This window comes from Argentina silus (assembly GCF_951799395.1).
Source record: "Argentina silus genome assembly, chromosome: 3".
Taxonomy (NCBI): domain Eukaryota; kingdom Metazoa; phylum Chordata; class Actinopteri; order Argentiniformes; family Argentinidae; genus Argentina; species Argentina silus.
Window position 1 is genome coordinate 28,426,176 of NC_139657.1, and position 14,791 is coordinate 28,440,966.

General features: G+C 45.5%; 1 pseudogene across 1 annotated transcript; it reads right to left on the minus strand.

Moving 5' to 3' along the window:
• Positions 1-7,586: 7,586 nt before the first annotated feature.
• On the minus strand, positions 7,587-10,435 carry LOC310801969 (ribonuclease H2 subunit A-like; annotated as a pseudogene). Its single transcript, XR_014555089.1, has 8 exons — positions 10,321-10,435; positions 9,642-9,713; positions 9,399-9,525; positions 9,218-9,305; positions 8,840-8,977; positions 8,392-8,479; positions 8,095-8,218; positions 7,587-7,861 (listed from the first exon to the last, which is right to left on the minus strand). The product of XR_014555089.1 is annotated as a ribonuclease H2 subunit A-like (transcript).
• Between the last annotated feature and the right edge of the window lie 4,356 nt (positions 10,436-14,791).

Below are 14,791 nucleotides of genomic sequence, written 5' to 3' on the forward strand. Positions count from 1 at the left end.
GAACTTGCAGATCCCTTGGGTAATTTTCTCTGCTCGTTGTGCATCGCAGCTCCTCCGTGCTAACACCGAGTTGATGCTAGGTTGAGACTGAGAGAAGGATGCACCGCCACTAACCAGGGTCGGATGCGCGTTGTTCAAGTGGTACATCATTTGAGTCGTGGCCGAGTTATACTTATACACAGCTTCGCAGTGTTTGCAGTTAACTAAGTCATTTTTTAAAACAAAATGGTCCCACAACACACTTCGCCGTGACCTCTTCATGATTACTTTTGAAATACACGGAAACTCGCAGGTAACTGAGTAGGCCTGTGGCGTTTTTTTCAAATATTGCCCCCGTGTGGTAAAATTAAGCAATAAGCCCCAAGAGGCCGCGGGTTTCGCTGATTTTACAACAGGTAAGGGGAGTTGTTTGGCACGACGCGAAGCCTAGTTTCATCGACTAAAAAAATAATGTCATCAACGAAATTCTAATGATCAATCGATCGTCGATTAATCATGCCCATTCCTACCCCCTACCCTTATCCCCTCATTAAATACCCAAACCTGCTATGCTTGTCCGACTCTGTATTTGCACCTGGTTCCCCTGTTCAGTGCCTAACAAAATGTTTTGTGCCGGTGAAGGGGGTACTCAGCTGAAAAATATTTTAAAGGGGGTACACTAGCAGAAAAAGTTTGAGAACCACTGCTTTATACAGTACATACATTTAAACATATGTCGAATTTATATTCATTTTTATTCATGCTAATGTTATATTTATTGAATGTGTGTGTGTGTGTGTGTGGCCGTATGCGTGTGTGGCCGGGGGGGGTGTCTGTGTGTGTGTGAGAGAGAGAAAGAGAGAGAGAGAGTGTGTGTGTGTGTGTGTGTGTGTGTTGGGGGGCCGTCTCAGTGGTCTTCTTCTATGCCAGAGGAGCACTTCATCATTTTCCAGACGTGTCTGAAGAACCTCCGAACTCCTCCCTTCTTCTTCTTCTTCTTCTTGAGCTGGTCGGCTCCATCCTCTGAGGAGAAAGGACAAGATACTCTTCCATTTATGATATGATTCATTTAACTGTTTACAAACAATGATTGGTGTGATTCAGTTTCATGAGGCCAGCATTAACTTTTGCCCCATTGTAAAATATGAACAGTGAAGGTTATTCACCGCTGCACTCATCAGATGCCACCCTGCTGCAGTCAGCAGCCATGAGCTCGGTGGGCTGTAAACAGACAGAGTAGAACAGTCTTAGAAGAGGAACAAAAACACTATCCTGTAGTAGACAACGGGAATTGTGACTCATTTGATATACATTCAACTTTGAGGACTTTTCCTCACCATGAGGAGATGTGGAGCCATGATTGGGCTGTGATATGCTAGAGACGGGAGTGTTTCCTCCTCCTTCTGCACCTCCTCCTCCTTCTGCTCCTTCTGCACCTCCTCCTCCTTCTTCACCTCCTCCTTCTGCACCTCCTCCTCCTGCAGCACCTCCTTCTGCATCTCCTCCATCTTCACCTCCTCCTTCTGCAGCACCTCCTCCTTCTGCAGCACCTCTGCCAGGACAGCTGTGCTGGTGCTGTCGTCGTCAATGTTAACCCGGGCCATGGCCAGCTGGTTGAGAACAGCTGTGTTTAAGGAAGCGTTGATGGAAGGCTGAGCTGTGGCCAACAGTGCAGCAGTGGCATCCTCAACTCTGTCCTCTTCTTCGGCCAAGGCCATCTGTTGTTTCTCACTGCCGATGACCTCGAAGAAGATTAGGACCTCCTCCATTGCCAAACGACTGACCAGGCGCTCCTCTGCGCTGGTTGAGTATCTGTCTGGGACTCGCTTCCCTATGGCGATGCCCACCAGGAAGGCAATGTGCCTGTTCGCACTCCCATCACCCACTGCTCTCTTCAGTGCAGCCTTGCTATAGGCCAACTCCTCCAGCTCGGAAATGACGTTTCTGACGACGGCCATCTTGTCACAGTCTCGGAGGAGGACATTCGCTAGTTCCTCCACCTCTGTCACCTGGACCCACGGCAAGAAGTTTGACATCGTCATCACATCAGTTGTCAGAACGCCGACCTGAGACTCACTGTCCCGGCCAACAAAGGCCTCCTGGTTCAGAAGCAGGAGTATTTCACTGAAGATTTGTCTGAGAGTGATGTCCAGAACTACGATCTGCCTGGGGATCTGCGGCAGACGAGAAGCAGCCGTCTTGACCTTCATATCCATCTCCCACACCACGTCCATGACGATGACCCTGGCATCCAACGACTGCCCATCAAAGCTCAACAAGCGAAAGGTTTTAGCTCCCTCTGTCAGCTTGACGGAGATGGCACGGGCCATGTCTAGGGCCATTGCCTTGGTAGCTGCAGAGAGAATGACCTTGGCCACCTCATCTCCATACTGGGAGAGAAAAGGGATGGCTGCTTTCTCCACCAGCTCCCTGATGTCCTTGGCAGCAGCAACCTCCCACTTCCAGTCCCTAGGATGGACTCCCACGAATGGGCCCTTCTCCATGGTGGGGGTCTTTAGTTCGGCCTCTGACCTGGCCTCTGTTCAGGATTTTCACAAGTTAGGACACTTCTATAAAATCTAAAATCCAAACTGCAGTTGAGATAAGGTTAAAATCCTAACTGCAGTAATGTGGTGCCATGTTCCATAATACCAACACAACTAAATGCTGTTCTTACGTGAGATAAATAGGATTTGACAGTCGCGATGCTTCTGTATTACCCACCCAGGAGATGTTTATAGGCCATTTTTACGATCTCTGGGGAGAGATCCTCAGCCATTTTAGCCACTCTGTCCTGCACATAGAGCTCAGCAGAGCCCCTCTTGACCTTCATGAAGCTGGTCAGGAGTGAGGAGAAGACAGAAAGGAGGATCTTCTTGACCTCCTCCTCTGCAGCCGGTCGTGTCTTGCCCAGGAACATGTCCAGCCCCTCCATGGTTACCTTCATGTGAAAGAGAGAGAGAGTTAATTCAACCACGCATGTTGAGGTTTGTCTCCGGGAAATGGCATTGGTGTGTTGTGTTGTCATACCCTTCTGCCCAACAGCAGTGAGAGGCGGTGTTCTTCCTCAACCTCCCTGCGGAGTTCCTCCTCCATCTGCTCCATCCTGAGGCGCCTCGTGGCTTTCCAGAGCTGTGCACAACATCACACATTATCTCTCGCAGGAGAGTTGGGGCACTAATATGTCGATAAAATGAATTTAACTGTAAGCTCCCTGCCTGTTATTGCTGTGTATGTCAGTAAACATGTTCATGTGTTGTCCTCGTAGGCCACTTACCAGTTCAAGGAGATGGAGCTGTTTTAAGTTGGGCTCTTTCTCAGCCATTTCATGATACCTTCATGTGAATAAAATAATGTATCAGACTGCTATCCATAGAATATATCAATCTATCTGTACAGTTTGATGAAATCACTCACTCATCCAGCAGGAAGTCCCTTCCACTTAACAGCCACTTCCTCATGTTTTTAACTGTGATGTAGGATGGGACCTCTTCCTGATGTTTCATCATCATGAAAGCCTTCATGAGCTTTTTCTGCAAAAGAGGGACACACACATTAAAGTTTGAACAGTTTATCTCCTATGCATTTGTGCCTGACTTTTGTTTCAACTTACCTCCCCGTGGAAGAGTGCTTCATATTCATCTTCCATATTTGATGAACTGTGGTCATAAAACAGAGAAACATGAATAACCAACGGTTTAAAACAGCAAGTAACTGTAAAGTAGAGACACATATCAACATATTATACTGAGCATGTCATTTCTGATACATTGGAGAAATAAATACCTAATGAAGAACAATAAATAATGGTTATTGATCGTGAATACTCAATAGAAACGCAGTGATAAAATCATTTCGCTCGAGAGCTGAGTATATTCTGGCAGGTCAAAACTTCTATCTGTGAATTTGACAATGCGCAAAACATTGTGACGTATACATTATTGCGTGGATTCAGAGCCATACTTTCTAATCCATTATTGCGTGGGTTCGCTCAGAGATAGGTATTAATTGGAGGGCGACAGCGACACTCGCTGGTAGAAGGCTGTTACTGCACCGTAACTGGACTGAGATGCCATCTGTTTCAGTGGTATAACGAGCTCACTCTTGAAAGTGGGCCTATCGCCTCGTGTTTAGTTGATTACAACTCCAGGTACGACACATCCAGACTGAGGAGCTAATTGGAGGACTTTTGATAGAACCATGCACGTCTAATCGATATGACACTTGACCTTGGTGCTTTGTCACAGAATCATTGTGCATATCTATTAAACTAACATCATTCTTTCATTATACAGTGGCACCATGCACAAATAAAAACTAGTGTGATAATAGATTTATTTTATATTATATATTATTATATATTACATATTCCAAGGTCATGCTACACAGTCAAGGCGCAGTAAAGCAGCAATAAACAGTTTACTAAACATGTTGAGGAAGTACGTTGTATCATGCATACTAAGAGTGTCTCTAGAAAAGAGAGCAGGCCGAAAGGTCATTTTTTTTACTGCAGATGTTAACATTTAGGCATTCAAATTCACCATCTGTCACTGACCACTGTCATTTAGTGTGTTATTATCTGATTCTTGTTAGGATCTAGCAGCTCTGCATGTCCCACAGAATTAGAATAAGGACACGTCATACGTAACTCTGTGGTAACTCTGTGCTTAGCCTACTTTTAGGTTAATCTTTCATGAGTGTGTATGTCTTTCATGCATAAACACATTTTGGAACACAGCCATTGTTTCCAAGGATAGCCAGATCAACCCCGTTAGTCATCAGTTAATTAGCCTATTTTTGAACCCTTATTCATCGCTTAATTGAGTACCAAGTACCGATTAAGTACCAAGTACCGAGGTTTGAGGTAGAGATTCATCACCATCTGAATGTCCTTTAACCGGGCACCATGACATTTGATGTGTATCGTATAGGAACTTGAATCGGTCGTTAGACACCACAGGTCCGTCAATAGAGGCTACAGGCCATTGGCTAATCTTAGACAGGGTAGGGAGTGCATGAGAACAACCATCAAAGAATTATGGCAAAGTGCGTCATGTTTCATCGGCTATGTCTTGTCAAAACATTGTGTGTATTCTTCTACGACTCATGCCCTGGTGATGTTGGCCTATATTTATCTCACGCATTCATTCATGTTCTGTGTTAGAAGTGGAAAAGTACAGGCCAATCTCATTAGCGAATTTATTAGACTGTTTGAACACTGCGACTCCCAGTCCCTTAGATAGCAGCGACCCAAGGATTAGGGACTCTCATCTGCGGTTGCCTAGGTCACCGCGATATTCCTGGCGCCGCTATCCACGGTGCTGAAAGCCGAGATGCGTGATGCGCTCTGTTCAATGATAGGAAATAACCTCACCTTGCATCTTGACTTGACTGGTTGCTTCAGAATAGCAAATATGAACCACACTTACGCATGTTTCTATCAGTAGTGCTCTATGACATTGAGATAATGTGTAACGGAGACCCAATTGGCAGAGGCTACTTTATTTCTCATGTATAGGACTAACTATCAATATCCCCCTACATTTGTTGAGCAAGTTAGTGGCTGTGAAGAGAGTGGAGACCTTGTGTTAATGTGCCTTAATAACCGTTGAAAGTAGGGAAAATTCGTTCAATTCAATGTATGTGCATAACATGTAGTAAAGCTTAACTTGTCCATTAGGAAAGTTTTTTTCATCACAGGCAGGCAGGCAATGCAAACAGACACAAGCATGTAACAAGACATGTTTATACAACAATATGAAATGAAAAAAAACTAACCCATAAACCCACTTCAGGACAGCTACAGTAAATTGCCTAATCATCTCTTGATCCAATCTGAACACATAACCTTTGGTCTACTCTGCTGTGTGATTGTGTGTTCTACATACTGTATATTGTTTTTGTTTATGTTTGTGTGTGTGTTTGCAGACCTGTGGACCCCTGGGTCACTATCCTCTGACCGCCTCCATTCACCTCCTCCTGTTTGGCACAGCATGGAGTCGGTGTACTCTAACTGAATTAAAGACCTGGTGTTTGACCGCAGCGGAGATCCCAGCTTAGCTGTTCCCGGTGGTTGGCCCAGTCATGATCTATTTACGATCCCATTGACGCAGTCAGGGACTGGGCTTATTTGGGGATCTGACTTGGGTCATGGGAACAAGCTGTGGAGGTTATAAAAGGCAGGAGAGACCAGAGGGATCAATGCCGCAACCGAAAGCGGACTGTGAGGTGTGAAGAGAGATCAGGACGTTATTGTGGGACTGTGACTGTGTGAGTTGGTCTGACCTGAGGCTTCCAGGCAGTCGAGGCAGTGTGAGTGCATCACCAAGCCCCAGAAAAAGCTCTCGGAGTGGGCTAGTGGATTTCGCCTTCAGCGTCCTTGATATCCAAGCTCCACCGCCAGACAGAGACCCATGGAGCCTATCGCCCAGACCATGGCCGCTGCCGCCGCTGACGGGGACTCCTTCCCTCGGAGGGCCATTAGGGTGGTCCCCCGAGGGGCCACATCCCAGTTCGTGGGGACCTCCATCATCATCCTGTCCTCGTTCGCTGTGTCCACCGTGGCGATGAACCTTGGCAAGACGTTCCACGAGTCCAGACAAAAGGCCAACGACAGTTAACGTCCGTGGATGGATGGATAGGCCTTAGATAGATAGCCTTGAATATGTCCCTTGTTACATTGATGTGTCTACCACCTAGTCACCTGTGTGACTCAAAATCATCTGTGTGTTGATCATAGATTGCTGGGAAAAGACTGCTGGGATTCAAGAGGAAAATATAACGGGAGACTGGGAATCTCAACAAACCCAAGTCACACTTAACACCCTGGGGACGACAGAAGGTGATGGAATATCTCAGTCCCTGATAAGATCTTGGTTGCTATGTCAACGGCAGGGAATGCCAAGACTATGAGTTTGGAGGAAGACCTTACCAGCTGATGATGCAACGCCAAATATGTGATTTACAGTAGACACGTTTACCTAATTTACTCTTTACTTTCTATCTATTTTTATTGTGTATGTCACTTTATTTTGTCAATGCAAATATCACGAATATATTCTCAGGGAAGACTGAAGATAAGTGTTACTGTAAATATAAATCATAGAATATACATATAACTGTACTGCAGCTTAATTGTCATGTTATGACATTTTGAATGTACTTATGCATGCACTTATTTGTCTTTGAATGCTGGTCATTAACTTTGGGTATCAGGAGGCAGATAGCAGACTGTATCCAATCAATGCAAGTACTGTAAAAGGTGATTCCCAGTGCCTGTGGATCATGTCCTGGTGTTACAGGCTTCATTGAAGTTGTGTTGATGTGGATTTCGATGAAATTACAAACTCAGGTGTGTTCTGTTTTATCACCACGTGAGGGAAGTGTTCAGCACCACAGCAGTATTCGCCAATGAAATGCACTGGATAATAAAATGTTTATACATGAAACCATTTCCTCTTTTCCTGAAACTAACTCTGTGTAGTCACCATGTAAGACAATGTTTCATACACCAAATAATTGCAGACATAGACACTAATTATTAAGAAAAACAAATATCTTTAATGATTCTTTTACATAAAAATACAAGTACAAAAGATGACACGTTCATGAAATTCAGTGCCATTCAGCACTGGGCCAATGATGCAGACAGAGTGTCCTTCTTGTGTGTGTGTGTGTGTGTGTGTGTGTGTGTGTGTGTGTGGTGTGGTGTGTGTGTGTTCCTCTCAGAGTGTGTCCAGACTCTGTATTCTCCTCTCAGTGAAGAAGCGGTGGGTCTGGTGGGCGGAGCTCTGGGTCTTGTTGTCCCGGCCGAAGTACGACAACATGGACATGTTGTTCTTACGAGCCGCTGCCTTCCCCCCGGTCCTCTTCATCATCGTCCCTGAGCACACACAAACACACAAACACACACACACACACACACACACACACACACACACACACACACACACAGTGTGGATGCTGTGAATGACAACAACCTCTCTTTTGTTGTTCTTCGGAGTGTTGATCTAACCTCCCTCCCTCCCTCAGTCCCCTAGCCTAGCCACACGCACCCCCTTTCCCACACAGGACCTCCTGTCTTTTCAATTTAATACACCTTTATTGTTCCCTCACCAGTGGACGGGGACGGCCTCGTTTTCCAGCAAGTTCTTGGCAGTGCTCCAGCTGAACCTGACAAACTGGGGGTAGCCGAACACCGGGTCCAAGTATTTGTGCAGCCACATCTTGGTCTTTGGGTCTGGGAAGAAGATGGGGACGCAACAAGAACTCATACTCATATTACATTCATACGCACATTACTCCTACTGTTTACTGTATTCATTTCATCTCATCTTTATAGATTACTTATAGATTGATTATGAGGACTTTGAATAGAAGTTCAGAACTGTGTGACGGGAGAAAGTCACTGACCACCGGGGTATCCAGAGCCGTAATCGACATCCACCTTTCCCAGGTCTTCTGGAAAGTTCCAGTTCTTAACTGCATGGTCCCTAGCCACCTGAAGGGGCAGAGCAATCAAAGTTGGATGAGCTGGATGACAATGTTGTCATTCGAAAGCTCACTGTGTGTGTGTGTGTGTGTGTGTGTATGAACCGTGTCACAACTGTTGATGCTGTGTGTGTGTGTGTGTGTGTGTATGAACCGTGTCACAACTGTTGATGCTGTGTGTGTGTATGAATCGTGTCACAACTGTTGATGCTGTGTGTCTGTGTGTGTGTGTGTGTGTGTGTGTGTGTGTGTGTGTGTATGAACCGTGTCACAACTGTTGATGCTGTCTGTGTGTGTGTGTGTGTGTGTGTGTGTGTGTGTGTGTGTGTGCGTGTGTGTGCGTGCTGTGACCTTCGGCATGACCACTGACCTTGGCACAGATGCTGGCAGCGCTGACAATGGGGAAGAGGGAGTCAGCTTTGGGGCGTACCGTCACCTCCACGCCGGGGAACCGCTAGGACAGCGTTTCCTGGTACTTCTCTGCCGGGCCCACCGTGTCAACAAACACCTGCAGCACACAGACACAGGGAGGAGAAGGGATGATGGAGGGATGATGGAGGGATGACAAGTGGAGAATAGAATAACAAAGAGAGCCATAGAGAAAGACAGAAGTCAGTAGGGAGACACAGGGGAAGAGAAGAGGAATAAGACACAGTTCATGTTCATATTGACGGTCTGCTGGTCACCTATTGGCCTGTTTGTATTGATTACATCAATGGAAAGACGTGCATTCCATTTGTCTTTGTACCTCTTTGAGCTGCACCCCACTGTCCAGGGCAAACTGAACCAGGCCAATGGCTGCATCATGAGAGAGGGCATTCAGCTTGTATTTTGTCCTGTGGAGAAGCAGAGGTGTAAGTTAGACCCAAATCTTGCTGAGGCGTGTGTGTGTGTGTGTGTGTGTGTGTGTGTGTGTGTGTTTTACGTACCTCTGCAGCATGCTAGTTGAGATAGTATTGGGAGAAATAATCTGAAGAGCCCAGCCAACAAAACTCTTGGATTTATCCAGATTGCTGAACAGCTTCTCCCTCTCCGCCTCTGTCAACGTCTTTGAGTCTGGAAGAGAAGCCCAGAGACATAATGATTGTGTAATTAAACAAAACATGACATTAGATTCCTCTCAAATACTGCACATCATTATACCATTGCATTGCATTACGTTTTTGATTTACCTGCCACTTCCAATCTCTTCAGATCTCCCTTTTTGGAAACTGGACAGAAGCATATTCCATAGACCATGGGTCCTGTAGCAAAAACACAAACGTCAGCCGCAACACGGCAGGATGAATGAAGCGGCCAACATGATCCATACTGTGCAGGCTCAGATATTTACAGTACTACTAGTGTATTTATTGACTTTAAATCTTCCCACATTGTCCTTTCCAGCACTGTTACAACAACCATGGTGGATGTACAGTACCAGTCAAAAGTTTGGACACACCTTCTCATTCAATGGTTTGTCTTTATTTTTTATTATTTTCTACATTGTAGATTAATATTGAAGACATCAAAACTATGAAGGAACACATATGGAATGATGTAGTAAACAAAAAAGTGTTAAACAAACCAGAATATGTTTCATATTTTAGATTCTTCAAAGTAGCCACCTTTTGCTTTGATGACAGCTTTGCACACTCTTGGCAAGGTGTGTCCAAACTTTTGACTGGTACTGTATAAGCAGGCCAGCAGAGTACAGCTCAGCTCGGTTCAGCTCAGTAGTGTAACTTGGGTAAACACTGGCCTGTCTAAAACGTTCTGACAGTGTCAATTGCTGCAGGCTATTATTTGTGGCTTTAGTTCTGCTCTCTAGTGTGATTAGGTAAGGCATCCCGATCGAAGGCAAAGACTCACCCAACACGGGCCCCCTGCCCGCCTCATCAATGCACAAACAGCAGTCCTCCGTCTTGCAGACATCGGGTATTGCAGAGGCCAGGCGGCAGCTGACCGAGTTGTCTACCTTGTATTTCTATTTCGCTGGCAAGCAAAACACAAACGACATAATACTATTGCACTGCAGAGCTCACAAGCAGAATAAGTAGCGAGCTGAGCAGTTTATAAACACAGTTAACACAAAGCTTGTTTCTTATTTGCATAGAGGGCATGTATATTATGTTCACTGACCAATGACTTGAATGTGTACATTTGTATCTAGTGATAAGATAAATAACATTGAAGTCACACTCACCCCATGTGTTGTTGATGTTCCTGCGTACAGATTTGGCGCCTTGACTCTGACGTAATTCTCAGACGTCTACGATGCATTATGGGATACGTAGTTCTTAAGACAGCTGTAGAACGACATGTAGAATGTCATATACATCTGTACACCGAGTTCTGTTTCTATGGACAGTGTAGGTCTCTTAGAAATAAACCGCGCAATGATGATCACACTGTTTTAACATTACACGCATTCTCAAGATCAGAAGTTTTGACCTGCCAGAATATTAATCCTTTTATCAATGAGTTTTTATACAAAGTATTCACGACCAATAAATCAAGAACTATTATTTATTGTTTTTTATTAGGTGTTTATTCGAGTCGGTGTCGCCCTCCAATGAATGCATATCTCTGAGCGACCCCGCGTAACAATGGATTAGAATGTATGACTCTGAATCCACGCAATAATGTATACGTCACAATGTTTTAACATTACGCGCATTGTCAAGTTCACACATAGAAGTTTTGACCTGCCAGAATATACTCAGCTCTCGAGCGAAATGATTTTATCACTGCGTTTTTATTGAGTATTCACGATCAATAACCATTATTTATTGTTCTTCATTAGGTATTTATTTCTCCAATGTATCAGAAATGATATGCTCAGTATAATATGTTGATATGTGTCTCTACTTTACAGTTACTTGCTGTTTTAAACCGTTGGTTATTCATGTTTCTCTCTCCTTCATGTTTTATGACCACAGTTCATCAAATATGGAAGATGAATATGAAGCACTCTTCCACAGGGAGGTAAATTGAAACAAAAGTCAGGCACAAATGCATAGGAGATAAACTGTTCAAACTTTAATGTGTGTGTCCCTCTTTTGCAGAAAAAGCTCATGAAGGCTTTCATGATGATGAAACATCAGGAAGAGGTCCCATCCTACATCACAGTTAAAAACATGAGGAAGTGGCTGTTAAGTGGAAGGGACTTCCTGCTGGATGAGTGAGTGATTTCATCAAACTGTACAGATAGATTGATATATTCTATGGATAGCAGTCTGATACATTATTTTATTCACATGAAGGTATCATGAAATGGCTGAGAAAGAGCCCAACTTAAAACAGCTCCATCTCCTTGAACTGGTAAGTGGCCTACGAGGACAACACATGAACATGTTTACTGACATACACAGCAATAACAGGCAGGGAGCTTACAGTTAAATTCATTTTATCGACATATTAGTGCCCCAACTCTCCTGCGAGAGATAATGTGTGATGTTGTGCACAGCTCTGGAAAGCCACGAGGCGCCTCAGGATGGAGCAGATGGAGGAGGAACTCCGCAGGGAGGTTGAGGAAGAACACCGCCTCTCACTGCTGTTGGGCAGAAGGGTATGACAACACAACACACCAATGCCATTTCCCGGAGACAAACCTCAACATGCGTGGTTGAATTAACTCTCTCTCTCTTTCACATGAAGGTAACCATGGAGGGGCTGGACATGTTCCTGGGCAAGACACGGCCGGCTGCAGAGGAGGAGGTCAAGAAGATCCTCCTTCCTGTCTTCTCCTCACTCCTGACCAGCTTCATGAAGGTCAAGAGGGGCTCTGCTGAGCTCTATGTGCAGGACAGAGTGGCTAAAATGGCTGAGGATCTCTCCCCAGAGATCGTAAAAATGGCCTATAAACATCTCCTGGGTGGGTAATACAGAAGCATCGCGACTGTCAAATCCTATTTATCTCACGTAAGAACAGCATTTAGTTGTGTTGGTATTATAGAACATGGCACCACATTACTGCAGTTAGGATTTTAACCTTATCTCAACTGCAGTTTGGATTTTAGATTTTATAGAAGTGTCCTAACTTGTGAAAATCCTGAACAGAGGCCAGGTCAGAGGCCGAACTAAAGACCCCCACCATGGAGAAGGGCCCATTCGTGGGAGTCCATCCTAGGGACTGGAAGTGGGAGGTTGCTGCTGCCAAGGACATCAGGGAGCTGGTGGAGAAAGCAGCCATCCCTTTTCTCTCCCAGTATGGAGATGAGGTGGCCAAGGTCATTCTCTCTGCAGCTACCAAGGCAATGGCCCTAGACATGGCCCGTGCCATCTCCGTCAAGCTGACAGAGGGAGCTAAAACCTTTCGCTTGTTGAGCTTTGATGGGCAGTCGTTGGATGCCAGGGTCATCGTCATGGACGTGGTGTGGGAGATGGATATGAAGGTCAAGACGGCTGCTTCTCGTCTGCCGCAGATCCCCAGGCAGATCGTAGTTCTGGACATCACTCTCAGACAAATCTTCAGTGAAATACTCCTGCTTCTGAACCAGGAGGCCTTTGTTGGCCGGGACAGTGAGTCTCAGGTCGGCGTTCTGACAACTGATGTGATGACGATGTCAAACTTCTTGCCGTGGGTCCAGGTGACAGAGGTGGAGGAACTAGCGAATGTCCTCCTCCGAGACTGTGACAAGATGGCCGTCGTCAGAAACGTCATTTCCGAGCTGGAGGAGTTGGCCTATAGCAAGGCTGCACTGAAGAGAGCAGTGGGTGATGGGAGTGCGAACAGGCACATTGCCTTCCTGGTGGGCATCGCCATAGGGAAGCGAGTCCCAGACAGATACTCAACCAGCGCAGAGGAGCGCCTGGTCAGTCGTTTGGCGATGGAGGAGGTCCTAATCTTCTTCGAGGTCATCGGCAGTGAGAAACAACAGATGGCCTTGGCCGAAGAAGAGGACAGAGTTGAGGATGCCACTGCTGCACTGTTGGCCACAGCTCAGCCTTCCATCAACGCTTCCTTAAACACAGCTGTTCTCAACCAGCTGGCCATGGCCCGAGTTAACATTGACGACGACAGCACCAGCACAGCTGTCCTGGCAGAGGTGCTGCAGAAGGAGGAGGTGCTGCAGAAGGAGGAGGTGCAGAAGGAGGTGCTGCAGAAGGAGGAGGTGCAGAAGGAGGAGGAGGTGAAGATGGAGGAGATGCAGAAGGAGGTGCTGCAGGAAGAGGAGGTGCAGAAGGAGGAGGAGGAGGTGCAGAAGGAGGAGGAAACACTCCTGGCTCTTGCATCTCACAGCCCAATCATGGCTCCACATCTCCTCATGGTGAGGAAAAAGTCCTCAAAGTTGAATGTATATCAAATGAGTATATCAAATCAAATTCCCGTTGTCTACTACAGGATAGTGTTGTTGTTCCTCCTCTAAGACTGTTCTACTCTGTCTGTTTACAGCCCACCGAGCTCATGGCTGCTGACTGCAGCAGGGTGGCATCTGATGAGTGCAGCGGTGAATAACCTTCACTGTTCATATTTTACAATGGGGCAAAAGTTAATGCTGGCCTCATGAAACTGAATCACACCAATCATTGTTTGTAAACAGTTAAATGAATCATATCATAAATGGAAGAGTATCTTGTCCTTTCTCCTCAGAGGATGGAGCCGACCAGCTCAAGAAGAAGAAAAAGAACGGAGGAGTTCGGAGGTTCTTCAGACACGTCTGGAAAATGATGAAGTGCTCCTCTGGCATAGAAGAAGACCACTGAGACGGCCCCCCAACACACACACACACACACACACACACACACTCTCTCTCTCTCTTTCTCTCACACACACACACACACACAGACCCCCCACCCCCCCCCCCCCCCCGGCCACACACACATACGGCCACACACACACACACACACACACACAAACACACAAACCTTATTATGAATAAAAAATGCATAATTAATGCATTATTTAATGCATTAAACTAATTTGTATTTGTAATTTTCTGGATGACATAGGCAACTGTATAAATCATGTTGAAATGTCTGAAGAGCACCGCAGTCACTGCATTACATACATTTTGCATTAATAATGTACTGTATCAGTAAAAAGTCCTGTCATGGTCTGAGCCAAGCCAGAGGAGTGAGTCCCTTCCACCACTAGGTGGCTTCACTGACGTAGGAGCTATTGCGGCAACATCACCTTTAGAGTGACTGATTGGAAGGCAGGGTAGCTATATCACATAACTTGCTGAGGAATCATTTTTTACATTTTATTCATTAAGCAGAAGCTCTTAAGCAGAGCAACCTACAATAAGTACATTTGTCTAGTAAGTGAATCAGCTATACATCACAGTCATCGCAAGTAAAACTGCATAAGAATAAGTGTCAAAAGCAGTATTCAAGT